Here is a 23061-nt window from a genome sequence, read left to right on the forward strand (position 1 = left end):
CTTTCAGAATACTTGCATAATCCTCATCATTGGCTTGCCTCATATTGGTAATGAGTTTCTTATACTCAAAATATGTCCAAATATTTACATTGCCTATACTTCCTAATGACTTTTTCGTGTCTTCATGTGTAAGTGTATGGAATACCGGTTGTCCTTTAACTGGAGTAAGTTGCAAAAGATCCCCAAAAACTATGACGTGTTTTCCTCCAAATAACACGTCATAGTCTGTCTTTAGTATTTGCTGCATTCTTAAATGCACAAAGGCAAGCATTACGTTTGATACCATGCTTACCTCATCAATAATGAGTACTTTCATTTTCTTCAATACTCTTGAAACTTCCAAGCATGCTTCTCCTGCTAGTTTGTGGTATTGTATTTTGTTCTCATGCTCTACTGGTAACATTAGCAAACGATGTAAGGTAACTCCTTTTATGTTATACGCTGCTAACCCAGTTGGAGCAGTAATAACACAAGACAAAATGGAATCCGTTTTCTTCTGTAGATAGCTTCTAATTATATTAATTAAGAAACTTTTTCCAGTTCCTGCTTGTCCACTTACATACATTCTCATTGCTTCAAAAGATGTGCATAAGCACTCTTTATTTTCATGTAGTAATCCGTGATCAATTTTTTTCCTGACTTCTTCATAAATTTGTTGTTGTTCATCATTCAGTTGTTCTTCCAAATTCGGTAAGTTTATTAAATCATCCTGAGCTTGATTCATAGCTGTTTCGACTTCATTCATGGCTATTGCTGCTTCATTTTCTACGATTGGTTGTCCTAGAGGATCTTGACTGAGGTGCCGATTACGATCCTGGAAAAAAATTCCCCGTACGACTTGTATCCGGTCTTTTTACCGTACGAATCGTATAAGTGCCGTACAAACTGCCAATTACGATTCGCATGGGAAAAACTCCATACGAGTCGCATTGGGAATAATTCCCCACACGTCCTCGGGTCGGAAAATGTGTCCGACACCTCCCCGGACGATTTACCGTACAAACGTGAAAAGTGAAGTCCGACCGCGCAAGTACGATCCATCCCGTGCGTCCGATGTCACAACCGTATGGTAAAAACACCGTCCGCACCGAACTCCCATTGCAACCATGGAGACATGTGCCCACATACGCGCGGACCCAGCCCCCCATCCCCCGTGAGTACGTGCCGTACCCCCCAGCCCCCGTGAGTTCGCGCCGAACCCCCCGTGTATGTACACCCCTGTACGTGTCGAACCCCCGTGTATGTACACCCCTGTACGTGTCGAACCCCCCGTGTATGTACACCCCTGTATGTGTCGAACCCCCCGTTAATGTACACCCCTGTACGTGTCGAACCCCCCCGTGTATGTACGGTGCATACCCCCAGCGCGTAGCGCTGGGGGTACGCACCGCACATACACGGGTGGGGGTACGACTCGAACGTACAGGGGTGTACATACACGGGGGGTTCGACACGTACAGGGGTGTACATACACGGGGGGGTTCGACACATACAGGGGTGTACATACACGGGGGGGTTCGACACGTACAGGGGTGTACATACACGGGTGGGGGTACGACTCAAACGTACAGGGGTGTACATACACGGGGGTTCGACACGTACAGGGGTGTACATACACAGGGGGTTCGACACGTACAGGGGTGTACATACACGGGGGGTTCGACACGTACAGGGGTGTACATACACGGGTGGGGGTACGACTCGAATGTAAAGGGGTGTACATACACGGGGGGTTCGACACGTACAGGGGTGTACATACACGGGGGGGTTCGACACATACAGGGGTGTACATACACGGGTGGGGGTACGACTCGAACGTACAGGGGTGTACATACATGGGGGTTCGACACGTACAGGGGTGTACATACAGGGGGGTTCGACACGTACAGGGGTGTACATACACGGGGGTTGGCGCGTACTCACGGGGGCTGGGGGGGGTACGGCACGTACCGGGCCCCCTATTCTGGTCGTTTTGCGGCGTACTTCGCTTTTCCGGCACTTTTTGGGTGCCGTAAAAATATTGCCGTCCGGACTGCTGTCGGTTCGAATCGTACTTCCTGGGTCGTGAAACGCTGCCTGACAGCGTCCCGACGTCACGTCGGGGCATTCCCGGATCACATTCGTATGTATATTTTCGTCGGACTGTGTTTTTTACGATTAGTACGGAAATGGTGTTTCCGTGCGAATCGTACTTCCATGTTTGTAAAGTTTTACAACCGGGTACGAGTCGGACGGAGAAAACGCTCCGACCGACGGTTCGTACCCGGTTTTTCCAGGATCGTAATCGGCACCTTAATGTCCCAGAACTTTGACTGTCTTGAGAACTGTCTCTAGCTACTTCAGCTGCAATTGTTGCTTCTTGTACAATTTCTTCATTTAACATTTGAACATAAGTTGTGAAAGTATTGCATTCTATGCTGTCTTTGCTAGCATTGAAGGAATCTTCATAACTCTGGAATTCTCCAAGTAGTTCGTCCTCTGAATGCCATGGTTTAAACAGCTGCAAAAGTGCCAAGTAGTAAAATTCCTTTTTGTCAGGAGTGTCGCAACTCAGCTTCCGGTGATTTATCAAACTTCCTTTTGTTTGCTTCACCAAACATCCTTCCTCACCACTGACTTTATATTTTCCATTGTTGATATCTTCTGTGGCATTCCGTTTAAAAATGAAGTTCTGCAGCACTTCATAGAGACACATGTTCTCAAGGTGATGACTTCTTTGTGGGTAATATGTGTCCAACATGTTTGTTCTTAAAATGTCTGTACTTTCTGGTTCGAACTCTGCTAAATATTCAATTTCTCGAATAGGTTTCAGTACCCGATTTCGCATTCCTACAAGGCCTAAACTTACCCAAATTATTCTTCCTGATTTTGAGTACAGACTTGCAGATGATAACCTATCTGAGCATTCGTAGGATCCAATTTCTCGATGCGATAACATCTTTAAACTGAAACTGTATAGCTTCTTACTGACAGTCTTCTCGTGAGAAATCTCTTCCCACATTTCCTTCAATTCCGTTTTCTCAGATTTAGTGATGTAAGATGTAACATACCGAGCAACAGCAATAGAATTGTCAGCCACATACTGTATATCCATGTTAGCATTCCACATGGATAAAATGACTGGGTTTTAGTCATTTATATATTTTGACTCTTCTTTTCTTCTTAAGTTGTAGGTATTCTTAGGCGATTTTCTTGTAATAGTATGTCGCACAGCTGACATAAAACTGTTTACTCTTCCTTTTGAAAGAACAGGTCATGGAAATCCAAATCGACATTTTGTGTAGAATTTATCTTTACTCTTGTACTTTCGTCGACAGTATTTTCCACACCGATGACTTTGGAAACGTAAAACTTTCTCTTTTAAGTTTTTCTCTTCTGTGCTTTTAGGTATAGCACATGTTGCATATCCTTCAATGAAAGATAAAACTGCTTCATCAGCATCTGTTCCAAATTTTGGGGCATCCTTGATCCACAACAGCATATGAATATGAGGAGCACCTCTTGCTTGGTACTCTTTTCTCCAAAAGAAATCCACAACTTCTCCAAGAGGTGGATTCTTTTTATTGCAGATGAAGGACATCATAGCCTCAAATCTATGATTAAAATATCTGCAAACATTAACCAGATCCAATGAGCACAATTCTCCTGCTGTCTTGTATTGTATGTTTTTAATGTTTGAATTTGCCTCTCGAAGAAAATCTAGAAGATCATCCCAAGCGTACTCAGCACAGCTTAGGGTAAGGAACCATGTAGGAGTTCCTAAATTCCGTAACATACACTTCAATTCTCCATGGCGTCGGTACCGATATTCATTAGTCCCACGCTGACAAGCCATCAAATTGATCAATTGAGATTCCAAATGATCATCTCGCTGTTGCACTTTGTTGATAAAGTCCTTTGCTGACACATTATGTAGATGTACTCCAGTTTTCAAAATGTGATTTACTGCATAAGATAGTGCAGGCAAGTCACTTTCAAATAAAAGATGGAACAAATAAGGAATACTTTGACGAAATCTGGGATCTTCTGCATATAATCTTGTAGTCCGATACTCCGAAGCAGGAATCTGTTCTGGACGTTCATCATATCGTCCACCTTCTCCTGTAGGAAACAGTTGGGGAAAACAACGAGCTTCCAAGCTCTCCTCCCATACACTCACAGGAGTTCCTTTTGCTTTCTTCATCTGAAACAGATCAATAGCGTTTCCCATAACTTCTTTAGAATGAAGAGGATGTATGCTGAAATGTTCATAAATTTCTTCTTCTTTTGACTTATCCACTTTCTCAATTTGCCCAGTTGGTATTCCTATGTCTTCTAGTAAAACTTCTTCATCTTCATCCATATAAATGGCTTCATACCATTTATTATTTTTTTTCAAATACAAATTTGCTCTTTGTACTTTTCGTACATCCACCAGCTCCTGCCAAATTTTCTTATTCTTTGTAGGTACACCATTAACCAGAATAACTAATGGTTCAGTTTCCAAAGTATCTGCATCAATTGTTTCCATATTTTTTTTCAAATCCAATGGCAAATAGACAACTCTTCCTTTTAAACCTCTTTGTAAATCCGAAGGAGGTAATTTACCTGTTTTTGGCTCCATACGCACTATGGTCTGAAACGGATGGACACATTGAATGAGTATAGACTCATATGTATTTAAATCAGAAAGTTCTGGAGGAATATCAACCAATTCTAATTTATTATGTACAGCTCTTGCTGGCATTCTATTTTCTTCTAACTTGTTATAACAGTATTTACAAATACGATGATCTTCACCCAATTCAAAAAAAATTCCAGAAATATATATGTTGCAAAATCTTTCCACTTATAATTATCTTCATTTTCACTTTTTTTATACAGATCAACATTCCTTTTTTGAATTTTATAATGGCTTCTCCGGCAACAAATACAAGTAATATTTGGTCTTTCATTAGAGATGATAGTAAATTTTGTCATTTCATCTTCAAAATTTTTACTAACAGTAAGTTCTACATTCTCTTCCACATTTTCATCAATAACTGTGTCATTTTCTGCACTTTCTTGTTCTGGACAAAAGTAACAAAACTGAATCTCATCAGTAACCTTCACTACATCTGATACAGATCCACGGAACAGAGCATTATTCAACTCATTTAACTTTAGTGCTGGACTTTTAGCAAAATACAATGTTCTCACAAACTTTCTCATTTCAGTATGATGTACTGCCAGCATCCTAAAATGGTGAAAAACACTTTGAAACACTTTCCTAGATAGACAAGCCAGAGAATGTCCTTGCAAACCAGTATTCTCTCTCACTCTGCATGGATCTAGTCTTTGAAGCACCTTAATCTTCTGTTTAACACTCTTTTTACTATATTCTCTTAGAAAGTCACGTAATTTATCAATAGATTCCTGACGCACAGTACAAATACTACTACAATTCCAAGTGTACATTGGGGCTTTAGGACGTCTCCCCATAACCTCATCAGCCATCACTTCTTCCTCATTTCTTGGAACCATTTTCTCCTTTTCCATTACACAACCATCTTTAACTTCATATGCTCTACCATTGGTGTCAACTGCATGCAACAAACTATTACTTTGAAGAGAACTCTCTTCATTTAAAAATGGTTCAGTATTTGAACTATGCTTCCATTCTCCTAAGAACACTTTACAAAAGTTATTTTTTTTCACTTCTCTTTTCCTTTTGCTTTGTGACTTCATTGCATTGACTAATTTATCTAATCTACGCATCCTGTTCAAAATTAAAATGAATAGTTTTTTTTTTATTTCTAAAGCCTTCATAACAATACTTTCAATAAATTTCTTTTTCTTATAAAATTTGGTTTTCTTCTTATATTTTTTCACATCCTTTAGCAAATTTAACATCACTCTTCTCTGAAACATTTTTCGACGAATGTTTTTAAAATCTATTTTTCGTCTTAAGTCACTCTTTCTTACTTCTGAGTCTACATTAGCATTTTGTTTTTGCTGTCGACTCTGTTGTTGTTTTGTACTTGAAACACTGTTTGAATTTATCTTTCGATCATTTTTTTTCTTTTGAAGATATTTTTTAAAAATTCTTTAGTCTGCTTACCAGAAGACTTTTTCTGTTTTCCAACACGAGCTTCTCCTCCTATTTTTTTTTACCAGTTGTCTTCAAATATAGTTGTTGTTGCTTTTCTTTTCTCTTTCTTGACTTTATAGGCATCTTTAAATTTTTTCACTGTTGCTCAGCAATACCTGCAAGAAACTAAAAAAAAATACCTTTATGTAATTTTAATTCATTACAATTTTTTTTGAGCTTTTCAAATCCTATCACATGAGCTGACCCTTTCCTAAGAGTCCAAGTCTTACAAAACAAGAGTAACATGAATTAAATCTCTGACAACAATTCCTGTGTGCACACAGACTCATGGTGTGATTCTAGGCAGAAAGCGATATTTCCTTTAGCAATTTGAAAGCACATTTAGTACTGTGCAGGAGCAAGTGATAATTACTGTGACAGCCTGACACATTTTTCTTATATTTTAGACAAGCAAAAAAGAGCACATGTCCTAACAGCTCCTTGAGACCATGACCATGTGTTACAGGGTGAGTGATTGGACTACAGCAAAGGAAATGAGCCTTGATGACGTTGAATGTGTTTGCGTTACACACTGCTATCTGAAACACAACACAGAGCTGAGTATTATGCATGGGAGTGTAGGAGAAGCTGCTGCATGCGTGCAAAGAGTGTGTTTCTGGAGACTGTGTATTGTCAGGTGCAAGAGAGATCTGCATGGACACTTGCACAACTGCATGAAGACTGCATAGATGTATGTAAGAGCACATGTGGTAAGGGTTAATTGGGCTTTTGAACATGTAGGAACTACCTCACCCATTGCAGGAGTGGAAGGAAAATCCACCCTGTTTTCAAATGTGTTAGCATTTGCCTCTCATCTGTGAGATAGTGATTTCTGCTGAATGCTAACCATCACAGTTCAAGAAAGCAAGCTGCCTCTTTCCTACGAGTGCAAGTCTTACAGAACAAGAGCAACACAAATTAAATCTCTGACAACAATTCCTGTGTGCACACAGACTCATGGCGTGATTCTAGGCAGAAAACGATATTTGATTGGCAATTTCAAAGCACATTTACTACTGTGGAGGAGCAAGTGATAATTACTGCGACAGCCTGACACATTTTCCTTATACTTTAGAGAGGCAGAAAAGAGCACATGTCCTTACAGCTACTTGAGACCATGACCATGTGTTACAGGGTGAGTGATTAGACTAGAGCAAAGGAAATGAGCCTTGATGACGTTGAATGTGTTTGCATTACACACTGCTATCTGAAACACCACACAGAGCTGAGTAGTGCGCACGGGAGTGTAGGAGAAGCTGCTGCGTGTGTGCAAAAAGTGTGTTTCTGGAGACTGTGTATTGTCAGTTGCAAGAGAGATCTGCATGGAAACTTGCACAACTGCATGAAGAGTGCAGACATGTGTATAAGAGTAGATGTGTGGTAAGGGTTAATTGGACTTTTGGACATGTAGGAACAACCTCAGCCATTGCAAGATTTGATGGAAAATGTACCTTGTTGATTTGAAATGTGTTAGCATTTTCCTCTCATTTTTGAGATAGTGATTTCTGCTGAGTGCTAACCAACACATTTGAAGAAAACAAGCTGGCCCTTTCCTGAAAGTGCAAGTTTTACAGAACAACAGCAACACAAATTAAATCTCTGACAACAATTCCTGTGTGCACACAGACTCACGGTGTGATTCTAGGCAGAAAGCGATATTTCCTTTAGCAATTTGAAAGCACATTTAGTACTGTGCAGGAGAAAGTGATAATTACTGTGACAGCCTGACACATTTTTCTTATATTTTAGACAAGCAAAAAAGAGCACATGTCCTAACAGCTCCTTGAGACTATGACCATGTGTTACAGGGTGAGTGATTAGACTACAGCAAAGGAAATGAGCCTTGATGTCGTTGAATGTGTTTGCGTTACACACTGCTATCTGAAACACAACACAGAGCTGAGTATTACGCATGGGAGTGTAGGAGAAGCTGCTGCATGTGTGCAAAGAGTGTGTTTCTGGAGACTGTGTATTGCCAGTTGCAAGAGAGATCTGCATGGAGACTTGCACAACTGCATGAACACTGCAGATATGTGTGTAAGAGTACATGTGTGGTAAGGGTTAATTGGAATTTTGAACATGTAGGAACTACCTCACCCAATACAAGATTGGAAGGAAAATCTACCTTGTTGATTTGAAATGTGTTAGCATTTGCCTCTCATTTTTGAGATAGTGATTTCTGCTGAGTGCTAACCAACACATTTGAAGAAAACAAGCTGGCCCTTTCCTGAAAGTGCAAGTTTTACAGAACAACAGCAACACAAATTAAATCTCTGACAACAATTCCTGTGTGCACACAGACTCATGGTGTGATTCTAGGCAGAAAGAGATATTTCCTTTAGCAATTTGAAAGCACATTTAATACTGTGGAGGAGCAAGTGATAATTACTGTGACAACCTGACACATTTTTCTTATATTTTAAACAAGTAAAAAAGAACACATGTCCTAACAGCTCCTTGAGACCATGACCATGTGTTACAGGGTGAGTGATTAGACTTCAGCAAAGGAAATGAGCCTTGATGACGTTGAATGTGTTTGCATTACACACTGCTATCTGAAACACAACACAGAGCTTAGTATTACGCATGGGAGTGTAGGAGAAGCTGCTGCATGTGTGCAAAGAGTGTGTTTCTGGAGACTGTGTATTGTCAGTTGCAAGAGAGATCTGCATGGAGACTTTTACAACTGCATGAAGACTGCAGATATGTGTGTAAGAGTACATGTTTGGTAAGGGTTAATTGGAGTTTTGTACATGTAGGAACTACCTCACCCATTACAAGATTGGAAGGAAAATCTACCCTGTTGATTTCAAATGTGTTAGCATTTGCCTCTCATTTGTGAGATCATGATTTCTACTGAGTGCTAGCCATCACACTTTAATAAAAAAAGCTGCCCTTTTCCTCCGAGTGCAAGTTTTACAGAACAACAGCAACACAAATTAAATCTCTGACAACAATTCCTGTGTGCACACTGTCTCATGGTGTGATTCTAGGCACAAAACAGTATTCCTGGGTGATACCAGGCCCTTTCCTGAAAGTGCAAGTTTTACAGAACAACAGCAACACAAATTAAATCTCTGACAACAATTCCTGTGTGCACACTGTCTCATGGTGTGATTCTAGGCACAAAAAAGTATTCCTGGGTGATACCAGTACACCTTAACTTATGTTGAAGACATACTCCATAAAATCTAACATGTTCAAGGCACTTAAATATCTTCCTTAACATAAAATGTAAAACACAACTTTTAAAGTGGTAGGAAAATGTACCATGCTATTTTCAAATGTGTTTGCATTTGCCTCTCATTTTTGAGATAGTGATTTCTGCTGAGTGCTAACCAACACAGTTGAAGAAAAGAAGCTGGCCCTTTCTTAAAAGTGCAAGTTTTACAAAACAACAGCAACACAAATTAAATCTCTGACAACAATTCCTGTGTGGAAGCCCAAGCCACAATAGGATAACAGCAGTGAGCGCGCCCTAATTTGGCGAGCCCCGTTTCTCCCGGACTTGAGGCTAACCCGTACAGCAAGTTGCTGTACCCTAGGGGTGTGACAACAGTGCGGCCATTTCCTTACTCCCCCTTGTGGGATCTTATGGACACACATGGTGAAGTATAAATTTACTATCACCTAACATGTAGTAGAAACTATATATTCACTCACTTGAGCACTGCTTGCCATTGGTCCTGAAGAATTGCCACCGACCCGTTCTGGGCACACGGCAAGAAACATGTCGACCCTCTTACTGCCCGGGGGAGCATTATAATCCCTACGGGAGTCTACCTTTTTAACTAGGCTGGTATACCATCAGAATAAAATTGTTCTCTACCTGGCAATACCAGACCTATTTTATACTCACTTCACTTACACTCACTACATTTGTTGCACTTACCCCCACGCACCCATACGGCTATCTCTAAAAAGAACTCCGATAAAGAGCCCCTTCGCAGGAGCCCGTCGGGCATTGCAACGCCGGCCCGACGAGGAGCATAGCCCTATGATGAAGCATGACACCTTGCTAGGTGTGTGAGGGCATTATATAGAGATACATTTCTCTCCCCTTCCCTCCCTTTTCCCTTCCCAGAGGAACTGTACTCCTGGTTTTGTGTATGATACCTTGGAGCTCTGTACAGGACCTCATTAAAAAGCTCTTGGTTCCTCCACCCTTTTGGGAACAATTCCTGTGTGCACACAGACTCATGGTGTGATTCTAAGCAGAAAGCGATATTTTCTTTGGCAATTTGAAAGCACATTTAGTACTGTGGTGGAGCAAATGATAATTACTGTGACAGCCTGACACATTTTTCTTATATTTTAGACAAGCAGAAAAGAGCACATGTCCTAACAGCTCCTTGAGACCATGACCATGTGTTACAAAAAACAAGCTGCCCCTTTCCTGCGAGTCAAGGGTAATAGAGCAAGACCAACACAAATGAAATCTCTGATAACAATTCCTGTGTGCACACTGTCTCATGGTGTGATTCTAGGCAGAAAACTGTATTCCTGGGTGATACCAGTACACCTTAACTTATAGTGAAGACATACTCCATAATATCTAACATGTTCAAGGCACTTAAATATCTTCCTTAACATAAAATGTAAAACACAACTTTTAAAGTGGTAGGAAAATGTACCATGCTATTTTCAAATGTGTTTGCATTTGCCTCCCATTTTTGAGTAACTGATTTCTGCTGAATGCTAACCATCACACTTTAAGAACACAAACTGCCCCTTTTCTGCGAGTGCAAGGCTAACAGAACAAGAGCAACACAAATTAAATCTCTGACAACAAATCCTGTGTGCAGACAGACTCATGATGTGATTCTAGGCACAAAACAGTATTCCTCAGTGATACCAGTACACCTTAACTTACAGTGAAGACATACTCCATAATATCTAACAAGTTCAAGACAGTTAAATATCTCCTAAAACACAAAATGAAAAACACAACTTTAAAAGAAGAATGACCATTCTAATATTTATATCAAAAATCACCACATACATCCCCTCTCAAACTCATAACTCACCTTTAAAATTAGTTAGTTGAGAAAGAAATGTGGCACTCAAACAGCAAATTATCAGAGCCAGAATCTCAGAGCTGTACACCTCTCTCCTCTCACCACAACCAGTAAATGGCAATGTTCCCCTCTCTTTTTTCACACATATACATGTTAATGTAAAATCACAGTCCTTCCCACATTTTTTCAAATGGAATCACACATTTCTATTGGTTGCAACTTTCAACCCCTTTCCAAATCATCCCTTCCCCCAACATGACTTCTGCCTGCTACCATAGCAACAGGTCATGGAACGCTGGTGTGAGCAGAGAGGTCAGAAGTTCAGCACACAATGTTTCAAATCCAAAGAGCAAGAGTGCTTGACTTTTCAAACCTAACAGCAAATCCAAAGTAATGTTCAGTGGGAACACATTTTTCTGTACCAATCCAAAACATGCTTTTAAAAATGTAAACATACAGCCTAGTTTTAACTGTAAAATGGTTTGAATCAGCCAATGAGTTCTTTTTATTAAAAAAAGTATGTATGCCTCCATTTTTCAACTTTCTATCTTTTCATATTGCCAGTCTACTGAAAGACACCTCCTGAGTGCATCCTGTTCTCCTTGAAAGATGTTCACAGTGTGGATTGTAGGTCATAGCTATGTCTTCTGGAGTGAAAAATTTGCAGAAAAAAGAGGTATTGTGAAAGACCTTGCTTTGCCAAATGTAGACATTAAATGGATTGGTGAGAGAGGGTTAAAGTGGCACCAATTAATGCCTTTGGTGAAAACCTTTCTACATCTCCCACAGCCTAACCTTATTATTGTGCACTGTGGTGGAAATGACCTAGGCACTTTAACTGGGGTAGGTCTGGAAATGCTTATTAAGGACACCTTTGTGCAATTGATGTCACTTTTTCCACAAACTGCCTTTGTATATTCTAATATATGCCAAAGGCAAAAGTGGAACTGGTCCAACCAATTTTGTCCGCAGATTGACAAAGCAAGAAAGCACGTCAATAAGTCTGTTTCTGCTTTCCTCAGAGACTATGGTATGGGTTCTATATACCACAACAACTTGCGTTACAACATGCAAGACATTTATAGAGGAGACGGTGTACATTTCAATGATGAAGGCAACAGAGTCTTCCTCTTGAACTTTAGACTCTGCATCGGTACTTACTTGTAGGTACCGAAAAACACTCAATAAACACAAGGGCTCTTTTTAGAGACACCTAATATCTAACCACTTAAACTCGATTTTTATTTCTATTTTTTTTAATGTTTTTTTCGGGTGCGCACAGAGTGCGCGCACCTCCCGATGTTTTTAAAAAAAAAATTAAATCTTTTTTTTGGCCCTTCGTGGTCCTACTGTGACCCCCTGACAATGGCTAGGGGGTCAAGAACTCCCTACTCTGCCCCATATTCACGTTCTCCACCTTTCCTTTTCAGTGCGACAGACAAAATGGTGGCCGACACTTCCTGATTTCGACCGATTCGAATGTTTACTGACATCTAAAAACCAATCAGAATTACGCTCGCGCACGGCTGGGTGCGCGCACAGGGCTTGCACAGTGCGCGCACCCTGCGCGTATAGATATTGATATGCTTTTAAATGCTATTGACTCAGGAAATACTGAACAGATTTACACCAGACCTGCGAAAGGCACTTCCTTGACCTTATGGGTACCTCTCTGCCAAATTTCAAGTAATTCTGTTCAGCCGTTCGGGCTGTAGCTGCGACTAAAGGTCCTATGGAAAAATGCATGGGGAAAACGCGTTTTGGGACCCCCCCTTTTGCTCGTCCCCCGCTTGATGAATCACCCCGAGACTTTCAGGGTAGAAGCTGAGCGGAGTGCCCCATTAGTTTTGAAAATTTCACGAGGATTCGTCCACCGGCGCCAAAGTTATTCAAAATAGAATTTTGAGATTTCCTATGGAAACACGGTCCTAACTATAACTATCTACTGGCGACCGCCAGTAGATAATATATATATATATATATATATATATTTTCACTGGAAAAAACATAGGTTTTACAGATGTTATAGTTAGAAATTAGCATTTAAGAAAACATTGAAATTCACTGAAAAAAGCATAGGTTTCAGGGACGTTATAGTTAGTTGGACATTTGTTGACATCACTGATTACATCATCCAGTGAATGTGTGTTTCTGTAAAGTTTAAATTTGTTTTATATATATGCCAAGCTGTATTGAAGAATGAGTGGTTGCATAAGTGTCTGTATGGAGGCTCTAGTAGGTGCGTGTCTGACTGTATAAGTGAGTGATTAAATGTGTCTTACTGAATGCATGGGTTAGTGACTAAACTGTGTGAAAGTATGTATCAGTCTATCTGTAGTTGAGTAAGCTGCTGCATTTCTTGAAGGGTAGCTGCATGAGTGTCTATATGAGTTATTGATTGCTTGCCTGAGTATTTGTGTGGCTGCCTGAGTGTCTGTGTGTGTTGGTGGGAGGTGTGTGACTCTGTGCATAGATGTGTGAGTGGTTGATTCACTGTACGTATGGGTTCAAGAGTGCATGTGGAAATAGCTGTATGGGTGGGTGAGTGTATCTATGGGTGTGTTGGTGAGTGAATGGATGTTTCAATGGTACATGTGCAAGTAACTACATATGTAAAACACAGTATATGTGAGTGATGGTGTATATAAATAACTATATGTGAGAGTCAGTAATTGTGAGAGTGGCTGCATAGATGAGTGTGGATTTGTATCAGTGATTCTATAACAGAGTAATTATGTGTTAGTATCTGTATGAATAAGTGAACTGGTGTCTGTATAACTGTATCAGTGAGTAAATGGAAGTATGATTGATTCTTTGCATGACTGACTAGCTGTGTCAGTAACTTTGGATATGTGGCAGTTTGTGAGTATCTGTATAGGTGTATTAGTGCATATGATAGTGTTGTATTGATCAGTGACTGCATGTATGAGTGACTGTATGGGTGAATGAGTGAATGTGTGTGTAGACCTAGGAACCAGTCAGTGCATATTTAGTAACTGGTATTGATGTGTCTATTTTTTCGAAAATGGTAGTCTGTATTTTAGAGTGGGTGTATCAAAGGTTATATTCAGGTGTGAGGAGGTGCATCAGATTTGCACGTGTATTTATTTATTTATTTTTAAAGTTTTATAGAGCGCGAACCAGACCCAGGTTAGGGTATCAGAGCGCTTTACAGAAGGCATATGGTGAACACATTCAAAAGGATAACATTGCATATATAAAGACATACTCCGAAAGTAACAAGGAGTAACAAAAATGAAATGACTAGTTCTAGGTAGTGAAAACATTCAAAATTCGTGTCGGTTTACACTTCACCTGTCAGCATTGGGGATGAAATGCTCTGAGTCTTGCAATAAAGTTCAAGCTCGTGACGGTCATCAGTTACGGGCAGGGAACCCACAGTAGAGGTAGTTAGTGGTATGATGTATGATGTCATCAGTGATGTCATCAGTGATGTCATTTGAGATGTCATCAGTGATGTCATCAGTGATGTCACTGACCATGTCATGAATGATGTAATATGTGACGTCATCAGCAGTGCATTACGGGGGCGCGAGTTATAGTTAGCTGAACTAACTATAACGGTGGAGTTTCTCTGGTTTTATACGAGGCAAATGTCCAACTAACTATAACGTCCCTGAAACCTATGGTTTTTTCACAGATTTTCAATGTTTTTTTAAATGCTAATTTCTAACTATTAAGGTGCCGATTCCGATCCTGTAAAACCCGGGTACAAATGGTCGTACGGAGCGTTCTCTCCGTCCGACTCGTACCCGGGAAAAACACCTTACAAACTCGCAAGTTCGATTCACACAGAAATACCATTTCCGTACGAGTCGTAAAAAACACCGACCGGCAAAAAAATACATACAAATCTGATTCTGGACGGCGCATACGCGACGTCCGGACGGAGTCAGGCAGCGTTTTACGGACCAGCAAGTACGATTCGTGCCTACGTCACTCCGCACGTAGCATTTTTTACGGGAGACAAAAACTGCCGGGAAATTGAGGATGACGCGAACAAGGAGCACCGGTACGCGACGGACAGCGATGGACCCCAACCTACGCGTCATCCCGCCCTCATAGCCTACGACCTCGTGTTCAGAAACCGACGCAGACGCCGCAGAAGGTCAGAACAACCCCCAGGGGCAAAGCGGGGGGTGCAAGGGGCATAAGACATAACCCACAACCCACAAAAAACAAATATATCCTGCACATAAATTACCTCCATGGTCTGGTCACTTCGGGGGGCGTGTCCACCAATCCCACGTCCCGCCACAACGGAAGTGGACGTGGACGCGTACCCGTTACCACCACAATGGTGGTACGGGACGTACCCATGCCCCCAGAGCATGGGTACGGGCCGTACCTCGCGTACCCATACAGCCCCATTACATGATGGATACAAGGCGTACACACGCCACGGATGTAGGTGTACGGCTTGGTGCAGCACATCAGCTGTAAATTGGGGGTGGTGTATGCCCACAACAGCAGTGTACCACAGCAAGGGCGCAAGTGGGATGGTGGGTGGGTGCAGAGTACTCCCAGCAGTGGACAGAGACATGGGGGTGGGTGCAGAGGACTCACAGCAGTGGACAGAGACATGGGGGTGGGTGCAGAGGACTCCCAGCAGTGGACAGAAACATGGGGGTGGGTGCAGAGGACTCCCAGCAGTGGACAGCGACATGGGGTGGGTGCAGAGGAATACCAGCAGTGGACAGGGACATGTGAGGGGTGGGTGCCCATCACTCCCAGCAGTGGACAGAGACATGGGGGTGGGTGCAGACGATTCCCAGCAGTGGACACAGACATGGGGGTGGGTGCAGAGGAATACCAGCAGTGGACAGGGACATGTGAGGGGTGAGTGCCCATCACTCCCAGCAGTGGGCAGAGACATGGGGGTGGGTTCAGAGGACTCCCAGCAGTGGACAGAGACATGGGGTGGATGCAGAGGACTCCCAGCAGTGGACAGAGACATGGGGGTGGGTGCAGAGGAATACCAGCAGTGGACAGGGACATGTGAGGGGTGGGTGCCCATCACTCCCAGCAGTGGACAGAGACATGGGGGTGGGTGCAGAGGAATACCAGCAGTGGAGAGGGACATGTGAGGGGTGGGTGCCCATCACTCCCAGCAGTGGACAGAGACATGGGGGTGGGTGCAGAGGACTCCCAGCAGTGGACAGAGACATAGGGGTGGGTGCAGAGGACTCCCAGCAGTGGACAGAGACATGGGGGTGGGTGCAGAGGACTACCAGCAGTGGACACAGACATGGGGGCGGGTGCAGAGGAATACCAGCAGTGGACAGGGACATGTGAGGGGTAGATGCCCATCACTCCCAGCAGTGGACAGAGACATGGGGGTGGGTGCAGAGGACTCCCAGCAGTGGACAGAGACATGGGGGTGGGTGCAGAGGACTCCCAGCAGTGGACAGAGACATGGGGGTGGGTGCAGAGGACTCCCAGCAGTGGGCAGAGACATGGGGGTGGGTGCAGAGGAATACCAGCAGTGGACAGGGACATGGGGGTGGGTGCAGGGGAATACCAGCAGTGGACAGAGACATGGGGGTGGGTGCAGAGGAATACCAGCAGTGGACAGGGACATGGGGGTGGGTGCAGAGGAATACCAGCAGTGGACAGGGACATGGGGGTGGGTGCAGAGGAATACCAGCAGTGGACAGAGACATGGGGGTGGGTGCAGAGGAATACCAGCAGTGGACACAGACATGGGGATGGGTGCAGAGGAATACCAGCAGTGGACAGGGACATGTGAGGGGTGGGTGCCCATCACTCCCAGCAGTGGACAGAGACATGGGGGTGGGTGCAGAGGAATACCAGCAGTGGACAGGGACATGGGGGTGGGTGCAGGGGAATACCAGCAGTGGACAGAGACATGGGGGTGGGTGCAGAGGAATACCAGCAGTGGACAGGGACATGGGGGTGGGTGCAGAGGAATACCAGCAGTGGACAGGGACATGGGGGTGGGTGCAGAGGAATACCAGCAGTGGACAGAGACATGGGGGTGGGTGCAGAGGAATACCAGCAGTGGACAGGGACATGTGAGGGGTGGGTGCCCATCACTCCCAGCAGTGGACAGAGACATGGGGGTGGGTGCAGAGGACTCCCAGCAGTGGACACAGACATGGGGATGGGTGCAGAGGAATACCAGCAGTGGACAGGGACATGTGAGGGGTGGGTGCCCATCACTCCCAGCAGTGGACAGAGACATGGGGGTGGGTGACGAGGACTCCCAGCAGTGGACACATACATGGGGGTGGGTGCAGAGGACTCCCAGCAGTGGACAGAGACATGGGGGTGGGTGCAGAGGACTCCCAGCAGTGGACAGAGACATGGGGGTGGGTGCAGAGGACTCCCAGCAGTGGACAGAGACATGGGGGTGGGTGCAGTTGAATACCAGCAGTGGACAGGAACATGGGGGTGGGTGCAGAGGAATACCAGCAGTGGGCAGGGACATGGGGGTGGGTGCAGAGGAATACCAGCAGTGGACAGAGACATGGGGTGGGTGCATAGGAATACCAGCAGTGGACAGGGACATGTGAGGGGTGGGTGCCCATCACTCCCAGCAGTGGACAGAGACATGGGGGGGTGTACATCATTATCAGATGACCACAACTCCATGGGTGTATGTACATATCCCTAACTTTGGACAATGATGATAGTGCCATAACAACACATCACTGACAGCAGTGTCCCACTCCCAGGAGGATGGATGTCTTTCCCCCACTGCATGACACACCACATGTGGGTGTGAGGACAAATAACACATGCATACCCACCCCTGGCAGATGCAGCACAATACACACACTGACATCATGCCACAAGACTGTATAGTCATGTCACTGCCTAATAAACTAAGAGAGCCAAAGAGAACACCCACTGTCACGCACATCCCAGGACTGATAGGAATGTTCAGGTGCTGGGCCAGCCACCAAGATGTTGTCTGTCATGGAAGGAATAGGGTGGAGCTCCCACAGATACAATGCCCACAATTGTGAGTCAGGTATTCAAATACCCAGCAGAACAAGTACCATATGTGTACTAGGCTGGGATTACACACATGCATTGTGCGGAAAAGGGACAATTTCTCCATGAAGGCATGGCAAAATACTCTATACACAAGTACAGTGAGTACCAAGGATGGCACAGACGATGCAGCCAGAGACATTGCTGAGCAGGCATGGCCAGAGTTGAAGGGATCCATCACCAACAAAGGAATGTAGACACAGGGCAACACAACAATTGTGCAACTCTCTGCAGGGGAGATGTCAGGTGCCACAGAGGAAGGAACACTCCTTGGGACAATGTCTTCAAACACAAAGAGCATACACGACAAAGAATCTTTGCAGAGACCTTGTGATGGCATGCAGATACCAGGTTCCACCCCATGAGCAGCAGACTACAACATTTCCCTGAAACATAACACATGCCCACAACCCAAACTCCTGTAGCATCAGCATCAACATCAATACCTGAAATGCAAGACTTTTCAAACGAAAAAGAAAATGCTTTATTCAGCATGAAAATAATAATGTGTAAACGAGACCATTCACAAAGGCCAATGGCAAGTCCATATCATCAGTCCTTGGGGGGGACACATGGCCATGCGTCTCCCCTAGCTTGCCTGCACATCACAAGACTGTGTCGTCGACTGGGGGGGGGGCATCATGTGGGGAAGGACCAGGCACCGCAGGGACAGGAGGGGGAAGGGTAGGTGTGGTGGGTGCAGGGACGGACGACTCCACCACAGGGGGTGGGGCAGCGCCAATGGTGTAGGTGAGCTCGGCGCTGCACACTTCTACCAGTTCTTCAAGCGTCTCCCCTGCACCCGGAGAAACAACAGGCCCCAAGGAGGCGGGGGGGGGTCGGCGGGATGGGTTGCAGTGCTACTGGGGAGGTGGTGGACAGGCTGGGGGACTTAACTCCCCTACCCGTGGAGTGCCTTGACCGTTTCCGGCCAGGTGAACTAGTGGGGCTGAGGCCCAGCCCAGCAAAGTATGTCTCCTTCTCCGAATCTGTGGCAGGGGAGCCAAGGGGAGTGACATCGGAGGGACTGGGGAATGAGTCATGTGGACGAGGACTGTGGCTGCATGCCTGCCTGTTTGCCCCAGACCCAGTGGGTGTGCCTGCTTCCCCCTGAGTGTGCGTGTCAGGAGGTGTGCGCTTGCCCTTACGTGGTGGTGTGCTGCTTGTGTCTGGTGGGGTGCGTGTGTGTGGATGTCTTGGGTGTGGAACTTGTGGATGGGGCAGGGGTAGGGGGGGACGCAGCGCTGCAGGTGACTCGCTACTGCCGTCAGTGACGAGTCCAGGGACCTCAGCAACATCCGTTGATCAGACATCTCTGATGACATGCCCTCCATGTACGACACCATCTGGGTCAGCAGTCTGGTGTGGCCATGGAGGACAGTCAGGATCGATGTCTGCCCAACTTGCAACTGCCGCTGAATGTCCACAGACTCGGCAGTGAGGGCAGCAGGGGAAACAGGGGCAGGGGGTGCGGTGCCTGGCACGAAGGAGACACGGTGTGGCCTAGCACAGACAGAAGGGACCCGAGCAAGTGGGAGGGCGGTGATGGGAATGGAGGGGGTGGCGAGAGATGTACTGCTGCTTTCAGCTGTGGGAGCAGCCTCCGTCCCCTCTGGGAGCTCAGCCTCGGACCCGTCTGCCTCGTAGTCAGTGTTGGTACTGGGCAGGTCCTCCGTCTCACTCCCCTCGCCCTCTGTGCCACTAGATTCCACCGACTCCTCAGCAGGGGTGGCACCACTGCTCGATCCCTCCTCCACGTCCATGCCGTTGTCTCCCTCGGTGTCCTCCAATGATGCTGTGGGCAAGGTGAAGAGACAGGAAAAAATCAGTCACCTGTATACATCTGACACATGAGTCCAAACAAAATAGGCAACAGTGCATATCAGGAAAGGCATCATGAGTCACATCTAGGATACTCCCCACATATGTAAGCCCTGCACTCCCCAGTTGGTTGACCCACCATGCCACTTGGAAACAATGAAAATTAGGACACAACAGCAAATAACTTGAAATCACAAGATCATGAGAAGCTAGTGTCTGGGATCAGTTGAGCACAGCAAGACTATGAAGGCATGCCACCTCTTATTCACTGTGAACCAAACAGTATTGTCGCACCCAAGGCCAAATACCACAAGCCAATGCAGAAGGTGTCCCCACACTCAGAGACCTGTGAGTTCTTTTGACACCCCAAAGAAATACATTGTGACTCCTGGAGAATCACAACCCTTTACACAATGGACATGTCTAGCATGTGTGAATGTGGCACTCTGTGAACACAACATATATGTGTCTGTATAGCAGAAGTCACACAAGGAGGTGCACACCAAACTACATGTACACAGTCATTGTCTGAGCTGCCAGACTCATTCAAATCAGCCACTGTTAGGCAGAAATGGCGTATCAGTAAGTACATATACATGGCACCACGGTGGTCTGGATGACTTGACACTAGTAAGTTGGTATCAGCAACAACCAAGGACTAACCCAAATGCTATCACACTGTGGGAACATGTATATGTATGAACTCCAAACAAGTTTTGTTCAAACTGTGCCTTACTTTAAAATGTGCCAGCGTGTCCCTGGAAAGTGTGAAGGTGGTGTCTTGTGCACTTCCTTGGGAGACATCTGTCATGCAGGCACATCATTGTCCTTCACAACAAAACAACAAGGTGAAGCATATGAAACATTGAGACATGTTGACAGGTGTAGTGAGTGCCAATGGACATTTTCTCTCAGTAACAACTTGAATAATGTCATTTGTCACATGGCTATCCGTCACCTCATCACACAGTTGGCTACACATATGACCTACTGACTGTCATCTGGAGTGGCACACATGTCCACACCCAGGCCAATGCATAAGCTAATGGGCCTGCAATTGTTTAGCAAAAAAGCCTAGCTGTACTGTGGGTTCCCCCTCATGGCAAGCCAGAATGTACCCACAGATGTCAGCACACAAAGTCACAACTGGGTAGCATCTGAACCACACACAGGTGCCAAAAATGTACAAGCAGGATACATGATTGTCAAAAACTAACACAGGCAATGAAGCACGAACATTAAGCACTGACCAACATCATGGGGGCACTGCACGATGACTTTCTGTACTGCGAATCATCACACACAAGTCAGAACTGGCAATGAAACATCAGGGTTGAACATGTACGCCCCTCCCGCACACACCCACCCATACCTGAGTCAATATGACTGATACCGATCAAGAAGTGACACCTCTTATTCAGGGTTACAATAACTGTGCTTGAAAACTAGCTTCATTAACACGACATCACCTTGTAGGGCTGCCAAAACATATTGGTCACAAACAAACATCAACAGATTGTTGTGAATAGCCACACAGGCACTGCCCAGTGTGAGTATGCACAAGCAAACTGGTGTATCCCTGTCCAGTGGGCAAATGTATCACACATGTGAAAAATACTACCTAGGCCAGGGAACAATGCCACAGAGGCAGAGCCATGCTGAACCCACAGTGAATGTGCACAGTGTTGGATGACACACATGAGTAGGAGGGCAGGCTGTGTCAGGGGACTGTAGTGGACACACTGTTCCATGGTCCTGGAATTAGCTGACTGTTACAGGAGCAACCGTCCCGGCACTATGCATATATCCCACTCATGCACATCATGTCTGAGGCCACAACATTGGTAATGCATGCTGCAAGTCTGTTCATTTGAACCCTCACACTCCTATGTTGAGACTCAGCATCAGTGCCAACAATTATGCACCCCCAAATGACTGAACAGGACAGGGCACAGGCAGACCATCCCCACACATGATGCTGAAAGCAGTGTGCACCTTGATAAACTGGCAGCCTAGATGACCATTTGCAATAGTGATAACACACAGACCAGGTAACACATGTCAAGGAGGGGAAGGGAGGAAGAACAGCACAGGTTGACTTGGGGGAACAGGATATGCACTGCACATATATAGCCTGGCAGTGTATCCAGGCGACTGAGCAGCTACAAAAGCTGGCGACACACAACAACATACATGTACCTACCCCCTTCCTGCTGCTGTAACTCATGTATCCACCTATCCAGGTCAGGGAAGACCACCGCCAGGACACGCTTCATCTGGTGGGTCAGCCGCTGGTGCCCGCCATGCTTGCGAGGAGCCTCCTCCTTCAGCATGACCCGGGCGATCCTCCGGGTCCAGCACCGGATGTCCTGCCATCTCTTCCTCACTTGTGGCAGGCGCCGACTGCGACCCTCCACCGATCGCATGGCCTTGACGGCATCCTTCCAGATCTTCCCCTTGTGGTAGGTGGATACCTGTGTGGATGACAAAGTGGGACAACATCACTACACCTGCACCATGTCACAGAGACACACATTTGAACATCTTAGATTTGTTGAACAGGGCATAGTATGCTGGCAAGTAATAGCACCTTAGTCATAGGGACTTTTTCCACTGTGGACGCACCAATGCACTACAAGGCATAGTAAGTACACAGGTGGCATGATGGGTGCGAAACAATCCCTGATCATGGCACACACTGTGCATCTCAAGCAACACAAGGCTGGTGGACAGCACCGCAAAGCAGCCAGGCCACTGACGAAACCTCAGCAGAGTACACAGACACACACAGGCACACATCAATCACCTGCCATTGGCAACAGCGGATGCAAACCTCACTCTGCAAATGTGCCACTTGCCAGGGGGGGTCACAGGTGTGGGGCTAGCTCAGCAAGTCAGACACACAGCATGGCTTACTTCTCACATCAGATGGATTGAGCAGTTGCCTCCTCCATGCAGCTGTGGTGCAACACTCCACATAGACACTTACCCACATGACAAGAAACATTCACACACATCAATGTCCAGGGGGCGTACACATCATTTGGATACTCTCACCACTCTCACCACAGC

This window comes from Triturus cristatus, chromosome 2_2 (assembly GCF_964204655.1).
Source record: "Triturus cristatus chromosome 2_2, aTriCri1.1, whole genome shotgun sequence".
In the NCBI taxonomy this organism is placed as follows: domain Eukaryota; kingdom Metazoa; phylum Chordata; class Amphibia; order Caudata; family Salamandridae; genus Triturus; species Triturus cristatus.